The 19,705-nt window shown below is 33.4% G+C and overlaps 1 long non-coding RNA gene across 1 annotated transcript; it reads left to right on the plus strand.

Annotated features, from left to right (window-relative positions):
* Nucleotides 1-203: 203 nt before the first annotated feature.
* Nucleotides 204-1,589, plus strand: LOC131034497 (uncharacterized). The gene is made up of 2 exons (XR_009103806.2): nt 204-1,055; nt 1,277-1,589. It is a non-coding gene; the product is annotated as an uncharacterized LOC131034497 (long non-coding RNA).
* The last annotated feature ends 18,116 nt before the right edge of the window (nt 1,590-19,705 follow it).

The raw sequence follows: 19,705 nt of genomic DNA on the forward strand, positions 1-19,705 counted from the left end.
ATTTTGCTTTTTGAGATTAACGCGCCTAGCATTTCTCGTTACTTAGCACTCAAATTGATCCCCCAGAGTAGAAAGTCACCAAACAAAATTGGTTCAGTTTTGGGTATTACGGGGAGCCTGTTGATCGTGTTGCTGTTATGCCCTTTTTGTTAGAAATAGTAAATTTATTATGCTTTGTCTCCACAGAGCAGCCAACAAGGACCTCCACTGTCTCCTGCAGAGCATCTATAATGATGCCATTATCTTAGCCCTTATCTTATCCTCTCTGTTGGTCACTCCAACCTTATCTTCTTGATCTGTCCAACTTTATCCTCAAGCGATGAGAAGAGTCATTATGTATTGTTCTATAAATTGAATCAATGAGAATGCAATATGAGAGCCCCTTTGTGAGCTTCTCCTCTGGTCCATGTTTTTAACATGGTATCAGAGCCGAGAAGGTTCGGAGATCTAAGGCTGAAGCCATTGCACACGATCACCCAATGTTGGTGACCACTCAGTTGAGCAAAATCAGGAGCGATCGGAGATATATTTGTCTCACTTGGTCAAGAGAGGATACCTAGTCACAGAGGTGAACAAAAGGAACTGCAATTCTGAAGCCACTGCTGAAGGAAGAAGTTGATGATGTGATGCTCGGTGGAGGAATACAATTGGCATCATCGCAGCTGCCAAAGAAGAGAAGGCAGATAGATTCTGATCTATCATGCCTCAAACTGAAGCCGTGGAGCTTGTCTAGCGTCTGTTTCTACTGCACACATCTTAAAATAAAACCTCCTAGCCAAAGGTTAAAGTCGCAGAAGCTTGAAGTGATTGCTGAATCGTTGGCAAATGGAAAGAAGCCAAGCCGCAGCTGATGAAAATTGACAAGCCTCAGCAAAGGAGTAAGGCTGTCATCACCAAAGTCTACCAAAGTGGAGGAAATTGTTTGCAAAATGGACGGTGAGATGTCACCCTAGCCGCTGCCAAAAGAAAGGAGATTGCAAGCCACGAAGAAGGCTTTGTTTTGCTTACCTGCCAAGAAGGTTCACACCTGCCGCATCCTTTTCCTTTTTTTTTGGGTGAGTGAGTTATATTATTAAAAGCTGTTTTAAATAGGATAGAATAGAAAGATCGCTATTATGAAATTATTTGAGAATTGGTGTGGAGTATTAAGATTTTCTTTTACAAAAAGGGGAAGTCGCTGTAAGTATTAACAGCTGGAAGAAAAATGAAAAGAGATCACTGTGTTTGTGAAGATGATTTGGAGAAAATTGTTAAAAGAATTGTTAGTATGTTCCAGATAACTAAAGAAGTGAAGCTAGGAGCTGAGTTAGAAAAGAAGGAGGCTGATCGGAGGGAAGTTGAATCTGCCAACAACGATCTTAGATCTGTGACCATAGACCGCATCACCTAGACTAGCTGCCAGCTATAACAGTCAAAGAGAAAGTGTTTGGATCAGAGTTGAGAGGATTTGCACAAGTTTGAGGCGAGTTAAAAGATTAAATCCTAGGGGAAGAAAGAAGAAGACTAAAGGAAAAGAGGTAAAACAAAGATTATCTATAGCATTGAGATGTAAATGGGCTTAAGCAATAGAATTGTACTTTTTGTGCAAACGATTAAGAAGAGATATCTTTGAATTCTGTAGTATTTTGTTTCTGAATTTGTGTAAACAATGTTGAGTTTTTTACAGTCCATTAAAATTATGATCCCTGAGCACTGGCATCATGTTTCAGTGAGAGGATGCTTATTGTATTTGAGTTGTTGTAGGTGGTGCATGATCGGTTGTACCCAACACACTGAAATGTTTCGGCTTAATATCTTGATGAACCATATAGATGAAAAGAATTCATGTAGAACTGGCAAGTACAGAGGCTAGTTACCCATGTATCTTAGTAGATGGATCACATTTATATGGGCTCAATAATTAGTGCAGGTATAAAAGGCGAAGCTGAAAATCTATGAATAAAACCCAAACTGATGATCAGAAGTGTCTGCATTATAAGTTAGCTTCCCCATCATGTGAAGTTCATGGTTAGCAACAACCACATGTATGTGAGGTTAGTGGTAAGCCTAAACCAATTATATGTGAGGTTTGTAGTTAGCTGAAACCACTTGAGTACAAATTTTTCTGGTCAACAAAAACAAATAGTATGTGAAGTTCAACATTTTTATTGATGCAAGCCTGCTTAAGAAAAGGTATTTTTTCCAATAAAACCTTACTGAATTTGTCCTCCTATATTTTTATTAACAAAACTCCTTGTATATTTTGCACACAAAATTCCCTACTAGTAAGGTTATTTGAATAGAATCGATAAACCTTTCTTCATTGACCAATCATTATTTTATTGATTTTGATGAGCTTTCTTTTAGTTCTTTTGGTGACTCCTCTTTCAGCAATTTTAATACTATGAATGTTTATATTGGTCTTTTGTCTTCATAAGATAGACTCTTTTTCGTCTACCCCCTTTTTTCTTTGTACGATTCCTCCATGCAAACAATTTTTAGCATCTTAGCTCCATTCATGATTTTTCTTATGTGATTTTACTCAAATCCTTCTATAGCATCTTCGCCTCAAATGTGATGAACCATCCCATAGCTCTCGATCGATGGATCCCTCCTATGACCTTTCTCTATCTGCCCATCCTTCTTCCTATCAATATAAACTTAAACCTACATCCAGTAAAATTCTTGTTGATCCTCCTATATATGTCTTACACATTCTAGTAGAACCAAAGTTATAAGTCCTCCATTTATTTAATTGAAAAATACTCCTAATTGTTGACCCTCCTATATATGTCTTTCATATGCATACCTCTCTACCAATCATTGTGATGCTCTAAATTTTACAATTTGATATCCTCTTGATAATTCACGATATACTACTCTCATCTTCTCTTGATGATATGACTCCATTTGTAGATAAATTGAAGCACAATAATGCTTGTGTCGTCTCTCCAATACATTCCATTTTTTTACTTCTAACATTACTGATACTTTTATCCCTTCCACTAATGAGAATTTGATTTTGTTCATAACTTACAATCCTTCTATAAATTCTATATTCATTCATGTTACATCTTTATTTCCAAATAAACCCCGCTTTCATTTTCCTTCTCAGATAGACATCAAGTAGAGTCATCATGGATAATTTCACCTTTATCACATTAGTTGGTTATAAAATCACTTGATTGTGTTTTATCATTATAACATCCATTCATTTTTAAAAATATGAATATTAGTCTCCTACCCTACTACTTAGTGTAATGTCAATTTTCCCAAAATATTCCTTCGAAATCCAAATGTGGACTTTAGGTTCACCTTAAACCTTTTGAGAATATAACTATCAATTTTCAACCTCACAATATACACAAATATACTATCTTGGCTACATATTGTTAAAAACAACTCCATTATACACATTGATATTAAATTCTCTATAGTGCTTAGTACCCTCTTCAACATCATGTTGACAACATCATTTTAAAAAAAATTACTCTAGTTTTGATAGAGTTGTAGTTTGTTTTCTCTATCATATTTCTCTTGAAAAATTTCCTACTAAGTATTGCTCTATATCTATCTTTAATATGCACACAATTATATTATTTATAGAGTAGGGATTAATACTTATAGATTTACTATTTCATTTTTTTCATTCCTAACAAAAACATAGAAGTTAAGCATGTAAATTCTACAATATTCATTTTCTTTTTAATTTCTTATGGATGTTCACGAAACAAAATAGGGCCTTCAATATTCATAGACAATACATGGTTAGTTCTTGTTTTTTTGTTGTACTAATTACGACCACTCAAGCATTCAAATACATGGAGATTTTCTAGTATCTATTCATCTCTTAACTATTTATATACTTCTTTTGATTTAATTAGTTTGGGCCTGTTTATATTTATTTTTATGTTATTTGATATTTCCTTCTTTTTGTTGATTTATTGTGTCTTGTTATGTACAAAATCTTGAATCTAAAAAATATTTGTTTTTTATAAGATTTTCAAGATGAAAATGCATAAAATAGCCTATTATTCATAAGCAATATGATAGTGCTTCAAGTCAATGCATTTGTCTTCTGATCTTGTAGAGTTGAACACTAAGTAAGTCTTACTTTATTCTTTTGTACTATGAATTTGGGTTTCAGTGTCTATTTCTTAAAAAGTACTTAAATTGACATTTTTACAACCAAACTCACATTTAATATATCACAAAAATTAAAGTAGTCTAGTTTTCTATAAATTATATCTATCACTATAAGTAACAAATCACAAGAATAACAAAACAATGAAGGTGACCCTTGAGATCGATTATAAAATCTCATTAAACAACTTAGTTAAACGGATAGACATACAGCCATATAGATGATCATATTAGACTACATCATCTTAAGATTTATATACAGTGATCCATATTTTAATTATTCTCATACTTATTGAAATCCTTAGAAGAGGAATGTGATGACAATGTTTATTATATAATTTATTCATATTAAATTTGACATAGAAACCCACATCAACCATTCTAATAGTTAATATAGAATGATTTCAACCATGATTTGATTGAAAATATAGATACCAAAGGTCTAGGAGCTTCAATGAAAACACAAGAGAGATCAAATATGAGATAAGGATGATATTCTATCAAAGGAGATGAATATATAGTAATAATTATAGTGTGGGAACTTACATGCTATTTCACACTAAATGATACCTTTACTTTAGTACAATATTTTAAAAATATTATAATTATAACTTGATAAAATATAAATGTCAACTTTCTTGCAAAATTAGCCCCACCTTGGGTTGTTCAGCCTATTTTTTTTCGATGTTAGTGACATGTGTGGGCAATTGAATGATGCACTAGGGTTGTATAAAAGCGTGTGATTGAATTGATCATTGGAGCATTGCATTCCTACAAACATAATAGTATAACACTCTTGAATTGATAAACACATTTCATAGACAAATATATGGCCTTTTATTTATACATTAAAATTCTGAGAAATCTGATCCTAGGGAAATCAATGTAACTAAATATCATAATTCTTTTCATAACAGTTGAACACAAATAGGCCTAAATACAATCCTGAAAGGAGAGCTATGCACTAAGATTTTGTTCCTTTGTTGCAAAAGAATTGAGATAGTAAAGTGAGTGTATGTGATTTAGGTTACTGATAGAAAATGTTTTATTATAACAATAAATAGCAAACACAAAATGAAATATTGAAATAGTAAGGTAGATCTGGAATAGAGCCATAAAGAGGAACATAGCTCTGAAATTTGTAGTGGACTATTCTAGATATGTAATGCCCACACCATTCAGAAAAAGGAAGCAATAATTCTATTTTATTTTAATTTTTTTATTATTTATAATGACGAAATTAACAATAACCATACCATTTCGTGAGTATGCATATAACAACATGAACTTGTTTGTCTTTATAAGTTTGTTGCTCACTTATAACTGTTACTATTTTATTTTTGAAACAGTTTTGTCTATTAATCTTGCTGGTTTATTCTTGACAACTAATAATTATCTTTTTTTATATATGCTACTCTTTTCCTTGATTCAATAATAAAATAAATTCTCTCTTTTACCATCCTTAATTATTGGAAGTATCGCTAAACATTTTAAGGCTATTCTTCGAGCCCCTTGACTTACGTTAAAACACGTTGTTCGCTTCCATTACCAAGGGCTTTGTAAATCATACTTTACCCATAGAACAAAACAAACTGCTCGAGTGGCCTCCCTAGGCATTGGAAATAGTTTCTATTTTTCATTTTTTCCAAGGCTTTCAAATCAGAATTACAACCATTCGGATGCCACATAGCCTTATTTTTTATGACAGTCTATGTAAGCGTGGACTTGATGCAACAGTGGTCAACAGCAAGGAAAGGTTGAAGGTTTTTTAAATTTATGTTTTATATTACTGTGGTGAATTGCATGTTATTTCCAAAAAACACAGGGTTCATTTGTGTCGCTGTTGCGCCCTCTTGGCAGCCCACATGACACTGAAAAAAACTCACAGAAGTTTATATGATGTCCTCAATCATAATGTATACTTAGATTGAAAAAGAAAGAGATAAGGGCCAGTGCTGAATTGCCCTTCCAGGTATGGCGTGTGGATGACAAGCTGAGGGACAAGTGTGCCCCATCAACCATTACTGTGGTTACTTTATCAAGGATAAGTGTGCCCCATCAATCAGTACTGTTGTTAATATATATATATATATATATATATATAATTATTCTTCTTATCTTTGTCAAAGGAGACATCCAGAACGGAGGGACAACCCTGGTTAGTTATATTTTGTATTGCCTATCTTTTAATCTATTTTTTCTCATCCATTTATATTTATATCCATGAAATGTGTATATATATATATATATACTCCATGCTAATGTACAGTATTACCTGTAGTTGTATATCCTTAAATATGTATATGTATTCAATTATATCTATGAAGCGGTAACGCTGTCTACTCACACTGCATACTTCATTTAAGTAGCACTTTAGCAAGGACTTGCACATATATCTATCTTTCTTGCTTTTTTTAAGTCATTAGGATAGTTTTGTTTATTCCATCAACATTAGTTCACCTGTACTGAGTATATATATAGATATAGGCTCTTTATGCTAATGCAGAATATTACCTGTAGTTGTATATTCTTAAATATGCACATGTATCCAATTATATCTATGAAGGGGTAACGCAGTCTATTCACACTACATAGTCCATGTATATGGTTATTCCTAGAAGTAGAACTATAGCAAGGATTTGCAAATATAGTAGGTATAATATTGTAGATATAAGTAGAAGATTCATGTCTTCTATTTTTGAAGACCAAGGGTCAGAACTTAGAAATCCACTTTATGGAAGACCAAGAGTCACAACTTAGAATTCTACACAAAGGTGTCCCTCATGGGAGTTGAACTTGGGTCTCCACATTGAGAACTCAATGCTTTAACCAACTAAGCTCAACCCTTTGGACTATAGTTTTTTAAATAATTAATTAACTGTAATTTTTTTACTACTTTTTAAAATTATAAAAAACTCGTATGTCTAACCACAATAACTTGGTCAAAGCTTTATGAAATTCTTTTTTTTTTCAATCCTATAATATATGAAACATAGAATGTGACACATGTTTTGAATTGAAAAAATGTGGTACCATTTGAAAGTTATAGATATTTTTCAATCAACTTATCTATCAAGACTTTAGTCAGGATATCGCCAGTTTTTGGTCCCTCATGATCCTGCACACACCCCTATTCTCTTTTTTTAAGACATAATGATAGTTTTGTTTATGCGATAAACATTAGTTCACTTGCATCTTTTGCTAGATGGCCTAAGTATGTAGAATAAATCACAATTTAAACTTGCACTATTTATGTCTGTAAGTTATAATACATTTGGACTTATATATGTGGAGAATACACTCACAAATATATCCATTTGTAACTTTACACTTTATCCTTTCATTTAGAACAAGAACACATATAATGGTTAGAAAATAATAAATAAAGAAAAATCAAAACTATTTGGAAGAGTAGTACTCTTTCTTTTTCTTCAAAGAGACATAACTATACTTGATTACAAGGTAAATGTTAAACCATGATAAGTACAATAACCTTTGTTTTATTTTTTTCCTAATGAAAATAGATTTATCTCTTTAGCAAGTATTGCCTACTACAGTTCAAAATGTATATATTTACTATAACATCCATATGGGAGGAAATCGACACATCTATATAACTCTAACTTCATTGCATGTTATTGCAATACTAATGTTTAACATTGGACATCAAATTTGTAAGCAAGAAGAAATGACTTTTTAGTAGTTGTACTACCTTCTATGAATTCACCTTCTCTCCCCCCCTTCCTCACAACCCTCAACTCTTAAAATATGGATAATGAAAACATGAACTCAAGTTTTCTTACTAGCAAGCATGAATGCTTCTCCCTTTTTTGAAAGCTAGGTAGAAAATCCCCCCATTTTGACACACATGTGATAAATTTATTTAAGAGTCCACAACTTTTACATCTTCTCCTCTCAAATGTGTGAATATGATAGTGGAAGAGTTTCATTGCATAGGATTATTTCAAGTGTCCCCCACTCTGTCATGCCTTTCTTACCAACTTTCCTTTGTGGTCAAACTCGTCACTTTTGAAACTAGCCATAAAATAGGGGTCAAAACTCACATATAACCAACTTTAATATTTTCAATAGTGTCCTATCCCATAGACCTATGACCTAAGAGGTTAGGAAACACATTATCTAGTGAAGATAACTCAATAGACTCACTTAAACATTGTATAAACATTGGTTTCACACAAACAACTAAATGCTACATTTTACTATTGAACTCACTTAAATAATCACATTGACACAACCTTACAACACCATTGCAAACTTGACATCACGTTCACATTTTACCACACAAAAAAATTTCTCATCATTACATAAACATGTAACGAAAGACCTTAGTCTCTCTATATAAGCTAGGTTAGCTTAACTAGCTTAGCATAAAAATCACCATGTTACCTCTTGGTCCAATTGACCATTGGTACCTACACACTCAATTTCAAATAGTAGTCCTATCATGTAATTTTTATAACAAAATCAATGGAACCATGAACACATATAAATTATATACATCATATCTAACAAATATCTCTAAATATTGTCAATCATGATTGAATTTCATTAGTAAATTAGCATATGCATTAAGTAAGTATTCATGAAAATCCATATATGAACATGTGCAACATGGATAATAATTGTGTTATGCACTAGATTCTAGATATGAGTAGATCTAACTAATCATGACAAATATCATCCACACAATCTCATGATCACATATACTCATGTATCAATGCCTAATTGAATAGAAATAATCAATAATCTATAACAAAATGTTAGCATCATGATAAAAGTCTCAATGGCATAGAAAAATATAATGAAAACATGGATTAGAAAGCCTTGCTAGGAGGTGGACATCACAACATAGGGTTCTTGGGTGCCCTAATTTGAAGGTCTTTGAAATTGTGTCTAATAATAAAAAACATAATCAAGAGGTTCTATATCACTATCTTCTAGAAATATATTTCAAAACATCATGATAGGGGCGTTCGGAACTATAGTGCCTCGCTAACTTGGAGTTATGTACTTTATTTATTAAAGGGTATCCCCTTGGTGATGAAGGTGTGTATACTTGTTCTCATCATTTTAGCTTAAGACATCAAAATAGGGCTATATGTTGACATTATTAAGGTAGGTATACATGTAGCCTCCTTGTAGCATATGTCCAATTCAAGTTGTGGATTTCCTTGCATACAATTATTTTCTTAGTTGTCCTTTTCAAGTTGCAGATTTTCTTGCATACAATTCTTTTCATGGTTATCATTTTCAATTTGTGGATTTCCTTGCATGGGATGCTTTGCTTCGTTATCATTTTCAAGTTGTGGGTTTCCTACGGTAGAATTATTTACTTGGTTATCCTTTCATTTTTTTTAATTTGCACAATTTTTTTGGATGAGTTGAGTAGCATAACATAACTTTCAAGACATTTCAGCTCTTCCCTTGGGATAGGTTGACTAGCATAACATGACTTTATAGACCTTTCAGCCCTTCCTTTTTCAATTCTTTTGGATGAGTTGACTACCAGAACACAACTTGGTATAGCTTTAAACTCCTCCTTTGCGATAGATGACTAGCATAACAAACTTTCTAGAAATTTCAACCATTCCTTTTCCATTTCGTTAGGATGATTTGACTAGTATAACACAACTTTATAGGCCTTTCAACTCCTCTTTCTTAGTTTCTAGGATGAGTTGACTAACATAACACAATTTTGTAGACCTTTTGACTCTCCTTTCCACATGGATCACACAACATAACACAGCTTATTGTCGCTTGAGAATTCATGTTTTAGTGGATCACCTAGCATAACACAACTTGCCAACCTATGAATCCATGTTACCTCTTTTTGTCATGATTCACCTGGTATAACACAACTTTCTAGCCCATAGAATCCATGTTTCCTTCTTATCTTCATAATGAACCCATAACATACCATAGATTGCTAGGTTTTGGATGATGGTCAATCACTTGATGCATGCTCTTGCTCTTTCCACGTGACCACGTTTTCTCTTGTGATAGCATTTTGGGAATGATATTAGTAGTTGAGATGTTTTGGTTATTCTCCTACTAAAATTAATACTTATTTCACCATACAGACATATAAATCCCATTTGAATTGTTATACATGAAATCATACTATATCCAACATCTTTGTATCCATAATTACAAAACTCACCATTACAATAGTTATTACATCATGTTCAAATATTCATTATAATTATACATTATTTTCTTCCAACCAGAAATCATGATATGCAACTGCTCCAAGAATCCATAGGTACAAGAATTGAACAATAGTAGAAGCATCGCTCATACTCACAAACATCCAATGAAGATAAAATATCCCAATGGAAGAAGGCATCAACCACCAGACCATGTGGAACCAAAAAGGAACCATTCTTGTGTAGTGCCCCTCTCTTTGTTTGTTTGTCAGACCTTGTGGTTATGAGTTCTATGTGGTTTCGACCCTTTTTGGTGTTGGTCGATTTTGGATTTGGTTATGAGGTTTGGCTATGCCTTTTGGATTCTTATGTGATTTTCATACTTTTACACTTTGGTTCGTTGCAATAATGATGTACTTGTGTTTTCGAGTGATGATTTATATGTTGTTGATGATGTGCTTATGAGATGTTTTTCTTGTTCAACTAGTTAGATTAGTGTGATTGATTACTGATTAGTTCTTTGTGCTTATAGTTACATGTACTGCTTTGATACACTTTAGGTTATGGGGATTGTTAAAACAATGATGTTTCTCTTACCATTGATTATGATATGTTTACTTCATGTTCTCTATGCTCTGATAGTTGTATGATCTCTAAGATGGAATTTATATGTATTGTTAGGTTTTAACCCTTATGCTTAGAGATGATTAGATGTTTTGATCTTATACTATATATTATCTCTGATTTTCTTCGGGTGAAGGGGAAAAGAACCGTACTCCTTCTTATGGGCAAGCTACGTCACTTCCATTCCCTTTTCATGATGTGATGCTATATGTTATATGCACATGTTCGACGTTTGTTTATATAGCTGCAGGTACCGAGCATCGACTCCACCTGAATCGTCAGGTCTGAGCGTGCTCTTCAACCCAATGGTAAAGTGGAACTGGAGATATCAGTCAGACCCTATACTTTACCCCTCCATCAGGTAACCTTGAGGTTGTGGTTAGCCTTGAGTAGTCAGTTTATCTTTGTGTTGTGTGGAAGTTCATAGTTGCTCTCTTTGCGTCAGTAGGTGCAAAATTAATCTTCCTATTAAATGATTTTTTATTACTCTTGTTTATTCACTAAAGTTAATGTAATGAAATAGTGTGAGAGTAAACTAGATTAACTAGTTCGCAAAGAATTAACACAATGTTAAATTTCACTTTATATCTTTGATCAATTATTTAATGTTTATGGTGCATGTTCTAAACTGAACTAGTTAATTTGGATATTGTTCTTAAGAAATTAGGAATTAAAATAAATTTATACAATAATAATTTAATTGTTTATGTGGCTCTTACTTAATAATTCTTGTTTATTTAAAAATAAATAAAAATAAATAGATAAACAATTTGTTTTCCCCAGTCTCTAATAAAATATAGTAATAAATAGAAAAGATAATGGGGCATTTAATTGTGCCTGTGCATGCTAATAGTTACAAAATGAATTAAATGAGATTTTTTGGGGGGTAATCTGGCATGGATAGAGGGGGCTCTTAGTGTGTTATTTTTCTTGGGGTTTTGGAGAGTGCTCTTCCCATGAAAATTTTGGGGGAAGCGCTTGGAAAATAATTTGTGAATGAAGAAGAATGGGAAATTGATGATGAGATTTTGGGAGGGGTTATACAGAAATAATAATGTAATTGATCTTGCTCTAGAAAAGATTGTGAATGTTGATATGGTATTTTGACCTCACTAGGGTGAATTGAAGGTCCTCTATGAAGTATTGCCTCAGTTTCTTCATCAAATTTCTTCCTAGAAAGCATTAAAGGTAGGATTCTTACTTTTGGTTTTGCATGTATATTAAAATTTTCTTTTCATGCTAAAGAAAAATTGTTGGTTGTTTTCAGATTCTAGTTCGGTGAAAATGGGCTTAAAGAGTTCTTAAATCTTTGTGGGAAATATTGTGTTTCTTCAATATCTATTAATATTGATTTTTAGGTTATTGGGAAAGTCAACCAAGAAATTTTGTATATTTTTTTTATTCGTCTGTGGAATCAAAAATTGGAAATGGGGATTGATATGACAAAAGTTTTATTTGTGTATGATTTTGTTTTTCCTCTATAATGGATTTATTTTTCATCATTAAAAAAATTGGGGTTTCATTTATGTTGTGTGGAAATTATTTGTTTTTTTTAGAGTTGAGATTTTTGAATTAAAAAAAATGTCATGGAAATAGATTACTGGTCTAATGATATCATTCCTGTTATGTAGCATTTGATTTTTATAGCCATTTGGGGGTTCGAAGAAATTGTTTTCTTTTTCTATACAATAGTATCTCTATTTGTGTAATTGTTGACATTCTGGAATATAAATATATATATACCCCCATCAGTAAATTCTTATGTAATCGGGAATATATATATATAATCTTATTTATGTTCTTTTATTGTTGAAGCTCTTTTTTTAAAAATTTATTCTGGTTACTATTCTCTATCTGAAGAATTCTAGATTTATTTATATATATAGTTTTCCTATTGTTCAAAGCATTTACATATTATTTTCTTCTACCTGTGCTTTCTTTTATTGTTTTTCATGGAGAGCTTCCATAGTCCATGGGTGGTAACACCCATAGTCATGGGGCTTCCATGACCTATGGACTCTTACACCCACAACCGTGGGGGCTACCACGGCCTATGGGTTGTTACACCCACAACCATTGGTATATCCCATGGCACCCTCCCTTGCTCTATATACATTTCACAGATAGTTGTAATTTCAAATGTTTAAAAAAAAAAAATCTCTGCTTCAATGAGGTTGAAGAAATTTTGTGTCAAAGGCTTATATATATATAATAGTGTGTATACTCATCTTTTAAAGTACATCTTTAAAGAATGGATGTTCCTTATTTATTTATTATGATAATTGAAATTATGAAATTAAATTGTTAAAAGAAGTTTTGTTTCATACATGTAGAAATAATAAAACATTAATACTTTTACTGAAATGGTATTCTTAGATATGAATTGAGACTAAATGAAATTGTTGAGTGATCTGGAAATAATCATAGATAGGAACCTCTGGTGATGTTTTATAATTGAAATCTTTTAATAAATGACTTTAAGAAAGTGCCTGCTTATTTCACCTTGTTGATGAAATAATGTAGTTTATTGCTTGATGCGAATGTGTCAACTTGATTTTTGGTTTAGTCCTTTTAATTGGCAATTTGAGACCTCAATCTTGTTATAGGAACTCTTGTTTTGTGGGTGTATTATTCAGTTATTTCTAGAGGCCTTGGGAGGTAAACTATGGTTTTCTCATTCTGTTGCCATAGCTCTTGGATTTAAGTTTCAATACAAATATGTATTTGGAAGCTAGATGTTGTTTCCTAGCCCACTTTGAATTCTTCCTATGCTTTACTTTATTCTAGCAAGAGGGTCACGCCTTGCTATGGCATCTTAGTGCTTATCATCTTGAGTTTTCCTAGTTGGACTTTGATTTTCTTTTATTTCCTAGGAGCATTTATGGGAGAGTGAATTTCATTGGGGGTCGGGACCCAAAGTGGTCGCCAGGGTAATTCAATGAAAATTGATAAACAAGTGATAACATAATGAATTTGGGGATGGTTCACACTAAATAAGATAAATATTTGGATTCTGCACTTACTACTGAACACTCGTATAGGTTTGGGGTAAGAAGAGAAGGCCTAGAATAGCATCCACCAATCTTGTCTCCATGAGAGGTTGGTGTGGTCCACTAGAGTTGTATGGGGGTTGGGGGTCAGGAGAGGTTACTAGGGTAACCCAGGAAGGGGGTCAGGACCTAGTAAAAACCTACCAGGGTAACTCATGACAACCTAGTGATGACACTCTTCCCAGTTGCATTCCTAGTGGTTACTTGGTTGTATCTCTATGATTTCTTGGGCCTCTACTATATTGATTGTTGTTATTGTGAGTAATTTATTTCATCTTGTGAGTTTCTTGTAATAGTGATCTTGTGAGTTCTTGATGTTGTCTGTGTTTTATTATGAGTATAATCATGCGATCCTTGTATTGTTCTCATTCCACTTACACCTTCCTCTTTTCTTGGGTTTGACTGATACCTCCTAGCACGAGGGGTGGATCTGATGGTACCACAAGGTTGGGTGAAGTGATTTTTGCACCCATTGGGTTTTGGTATGAGTTGCTTCATGTTCATGATGGTTTGAGAAGAAGACTGAAGATCTACCTTGCACTCTAGTTATTGACCTTTAGACATCTTTGTATTAGAAGATTGTATCCATAAGGATACCTTGTAATGTAGTTTTTGATCATTTGTATATTCATGGCTATGTAATCTGAACCATGTTCCTCAAGCAGGACAATGTAATATTATTTGTAATAATCTTCCATTCCTTTATTTATATTTGATTATTGTTATGTGATTTATTTCATTATGAACCCTTGAGGACACTCTTATGATGCTATGTTATACTCTTCTTGTATCTTCTTGATGCTCATTTCAATGTATAGTTATTTCTTCCTTATTAACAAAAAATTATTCACATTTTTATTTGTCTATCTTGTTTTGTCCTCTAGGCCTCATAGCGAGGCATTACACCTTGTGTTCCAGAGAATGATAGAAGGAACCACACACACTTAACTTAGACTAACACCTATCTCCCATGGAAACACAACCATACATGATGAACAAAGATTACTAATACAAAACATAGGATCAAACATAAAATAAAACTCATCACAGACTTCCATAAAACAAAGGCTAAGACCTAGAACACAAGTAGGGGAAAGTGTCATCACATGTCGTCATCAAGGTTATCATTGCAGTCTCTCTGGACCCCAATTCCAAGTGACATGCATGCAGAACCAACTCAACCTCTTGTAAAAACAAGGGAGTGTATTCATGTAAACAAGGCCTTCCCAATCGCATCCTAAGCCTGAACTAGCACTCTAGGCCCTAAGTGTGGGACCATAATTATCTTATTAATGTGAAATCTACCTAACCCCTAAATAAGTTCATTAAGGTTATCACTTATTTAACCACAAACTTCCAATGAGATCTCCTGGCAGCCACTTATGGGCCTCAACACTCACTTGGAAGCCACTCCCCCTAACATGTTCCTAAAGTCTAGGGATAAATACAAATAATAAATATATTCATAAACTTTTGCAATGTTTAATCAAATCATTCCCATATAATAATATGAACCATTATAGTAAAGTTGCTTCTCAAACATAATTTTAATTGTGCATATCTTATGCAACATCAAGAAATAACCATATAATTTCCATGGAATCCATATAAACAATTGTGGAAGATCATCATGAAAAATCACAAGTTTGAAAATAAGTCTCTGGTTTGACTGAAACTATCAAAAAAAAAAAATCAAAAATACGAAATAACCAGAATACTGCATTTAAATGTTGTTTTGGCACTTTCACATGGTCATACAATGCATTTATAAAATTATTTATTGGCAAAATGGTGTTGTACACCTTTCATAATAATGTTTCATTGTTGTATTATTTTATTATTGTGTGAGGTGGACATGAAATTATATTGTAATATCATATTGTATTCTTGCACCTATGAGAAACTAGATGGATGTGCAACATGTAGAGATTCCCTTGGAATATTCTTGTAACCACTTGACGAGTTGACACATTGGTATTGTTATATTGTATTTATTTAATATTGGGAAATGTAATTGTGATAAAGTACCCAATATTAAATCTAGGTGAAGAGTAGGTAGGAAAAATATTATATTTTATTGCCACATGGTTTTGGGCACATGGTTTTAATGTAATACCACTTGGTGGTTTTGTGGGAGCTTGTCTTTATAAAAGAAACCACAAGGGTAGTTGTTTGGGTTGGTTAGTTATCCAAGTTAGCATTTGTGAAGGAAGGAAGCATGACATGGGATGTGTGGATTCATTCTTGGTCACATGGAGTGCTTGGTTATGGCTAGGTTTTAGAAGCTTTCCATAGTTGTATTGTAATGGACGCATTGCTGATAATACATGGTGGATGATGCTTTTGGAGGTTGGGTTTTTCCCTAATGAGGGTTTTCCTAGGCTATATCCTGTGTCACATTTTCATGGGTATGTTGTCTATTCTTTGCATGTGGATTCTATGTGTTGATTTGATTAAGATCTAAATTGGGTTATGTGGATATTTTCATAAAGTTGGTTGTAAGTTTCCTTTCAATTGGTATTAGAGCTATATGGTTTTTATGGTTGTTATAACCCTGGGTTGAATCCATGAGTGCATAGAAGAATGAAAGACAAGGCAAGGTATGAGGGTTTGTTGTAGTTTCTTGGTTGCATATTTGTGGGTGTTTGTTGCAGATCTGGTGTTATAAAAATTTGTTTCAAATTGGGTTTCCATTGATTTATATTTTGGGGTTTTGGGGGTTGAGTTTCATATTTGGCCCCATGGGACAAAACGGACCCCATGGTTTTGATCAAAGAGGCCGGGAGACGAATTTTGATATTTAACACGATCTGTTTTGATGATAGTGATTTGAGTTTGAAATTTTTTTTAGTCTGATGGTCGTACGACTTTACAGACTAGATGTCGTCAGAAAAATAAAAATAAAATATTTCCTTGCATATTAACCCGCCAACTTTTGTTTAATAAAAAAAATTTAAAAATTAATTTTTATGAAAAAAACAAAAAAAAAATGAAAAAAAAAATGGTGGGGGGGCAGGCCACCATCCCCCATCCCCCCATGGGCACTACAGGTACCGACAGTACCTACAGGCCCACAGACCTGCAGGGTCTGTCGGCCCCTGAACTGGTGGGATTTTCCCAACTGGAACATTGGTGCCGCGGGTACTGTGGGTCCCACGACCTACACCACTTTGGTGGGTTCAAACAAAATAAAAAATCAAAATAAAAAAATATCCACCCCTTCTTTTTAATAAAGTTTTTATTAAACTTTGGAAACTATTTTAATGTCATCCAATAATTTTTATATGCCAATGCTATATGGTGGTGGGCCCGATCAGTGGGTCCGACCTGGGGACTATTATTAAAAAAAATTGAAAATGATTTATTGGCATATTGGGAAAATTGGAAAATTATTTTTATGGCGTATTGGTGAACTTTATTGGAGTCCATGCTTGCATTTGTAGCCCAATTGGTTGTTTTTCTTTCACAGAGTATATCTTGGGCATATGAAGTCAGATTTTTGATTTCTTATAGTTGTTGGAAAGGTGATTCAGTGTACTTCATTGTGATATGATTAGTTTTTCCAAATTTTGTTGTTTGGGTAGTGCAATGTGATCTTGAAGTGACAGATACCTTTACAAATTTGAGAGGTCATAACTTTAGCATTGGGAGTCAGATTTTGTACTTTGAATAGTCGATAGAAAGCTCTTGGAGAGAACTACACATTGGTTCATATTTGAAGCAAGTTTGAAATGATTTATTTGGTAATATTTTGATCTGAGCTATTTAAGGTTTCTTTTGACTATGGTAACATTATGAGTTTATGACATGCTACATATTGAAGATTTTAATTTGATTTCATTGTACACTCAGTATTGTATCTTGATTGCTCTCATATTGACATGGATATCAGTTTTGGTTTGAGTATGTATGTTGTATTCTTGGGTCTACAAGTTTTGGAGTGTTGTAGGTGGTCTATGCTTATTGTATTTCATTTATGGCTTGGATATGGGTTGTCTATACACATAAACCTTTCATTGTTGATGCATATTCAGATTGGTGGCTTGGTTTAGTCACATGGTTTGCTAATTTTGTTCTCATGGTGAGGAGGAGAGATGTTGTTACTAGGTATAGTCATGATGGGGGACCTACATGGTTGACTATGTGATGTTGATGTTGGCATTCTACACTCATATGAGAATAGTTGATGTTGTCATTGATGAATAGTAAGAGGGGGGGTGAATTAGTATACCAAAAAATACTGTAAACAAACCGTTAAATAGTTTAGCAGATAACTGGTACAACAGATTTACTAATAAACCGGTTAAGATAAATGCAAACCAAATAGAAAAAAAAGCATTCACCCACAAGAGCACAATCACCATAACACAAGATATTTGATGTGGAAACCCAAATGGGAAAAACCACGGTGAGCAAAAACTCACAAGTAACTATCTGCAGAATAGAAACCAGACCGGTTAAGGTCATACAATGTTCTTCACCAGAACAAATCCTGTTAGGAATCTAGATCTTGGTTAGGAGACAAGTCCTGTTAAAAACTACCTTGTGAGAGGATTTCAGATCCACAATTGTGAATCACCTTGTTAGAGGATTTACAAAGGCTTTTCTCGACCTACTCGATTAAGGGTTTCAGACTTGTTGAAGGTATGAGTAATCAACAAGTGAGTGATCTAGCTAATAGCACATTTTGCTTAATTAGATCCTTGATAGGTCACTGTTAATGCATTTCAACATTACTTTAGTCTTCAATATCTCCACACTCTATTTCTTCACGTAGACCTAATCTTCTCTTCAATGATCGCACATAACCTTGTCTATCTCACATACACATATATCTCTCATACATCATACATGCAAACCCTAGACATGATGTCCTTATAAAGGAAACTGGTTTCATGTCGGTCCAATAGGATTAGACTATAAGTTCCTAGGTTCAGTGGATCTGGACACATTCAGTAAGATGGTACAAAATCATCGCCAAAGTGTCAGTGGATGATAACTCATCACACATTATAGAAATACCGGTCGGTAACTCATCACAGAGTAATACCAGTTAATACAATATACCGATTACCAGTTTACAAAAATGAAGACTAGAAAATGTTAACTACCGCTTGGGTCCTTCATACCACTTGTGATATTTGAACCGCTTGAGGTCTCCATATTGCTTGAGGTCTTCAGTCTGTCTATGACCGATAAAACATCTTCTACAAAATACCGATAGTCTAAAGACTATACATACACAATAGTACACAATACCGGTTGGAACAAATACTGGTTGAGCATAACTCATATAACAAGAAAGTGTGTGTCCATCATCTAAAAAGTGTGTCCATCAATGACAATAAAAACATCATCAAAATGCCAACAATCTTCCCCTTTGGCATTGATGGCAACACTTAGGAAAATTTTGACATCTAATTGTTTTAACAACAAAAGTTGCCATAATCAAAATTACTCCCCCTAAGCATATAAACTATCCCTTTTGTAGAATTTACATTGTATACTACTTCCCAAAATAGTAACATGAGAGTATACATTCACCAAAATTTTAAATACTACTCCCCCTTTGCCAACAATGACAAAATATTGCAGAACAACCCTTGTGTTCTTATAAAAAAATAGAGTTAATGTTAATGACAATAAGGAATGAAACTTATCAAAAATAGATTTAAAGTCCTGCAAAAAAGTTTTCATGGCCAATGTCCATGACTCAAGTAATGAGGTAGCAACCTCACTTTC

This window comes from Cryptomeria japonica, chromosome 11 (assembly GCF_030272615.1).
Source record: "Cryptomeria japonica chromosome 11, Sugi_1.0, whole genome shotgun sequence".
Taxonomy (NCBI): Eukaryota; Viridiplantae; Streptophyta; class Pinopsida; order Cupressales; family Cupressaceae; genus Cryptomeria; species Cryptomeria japonica.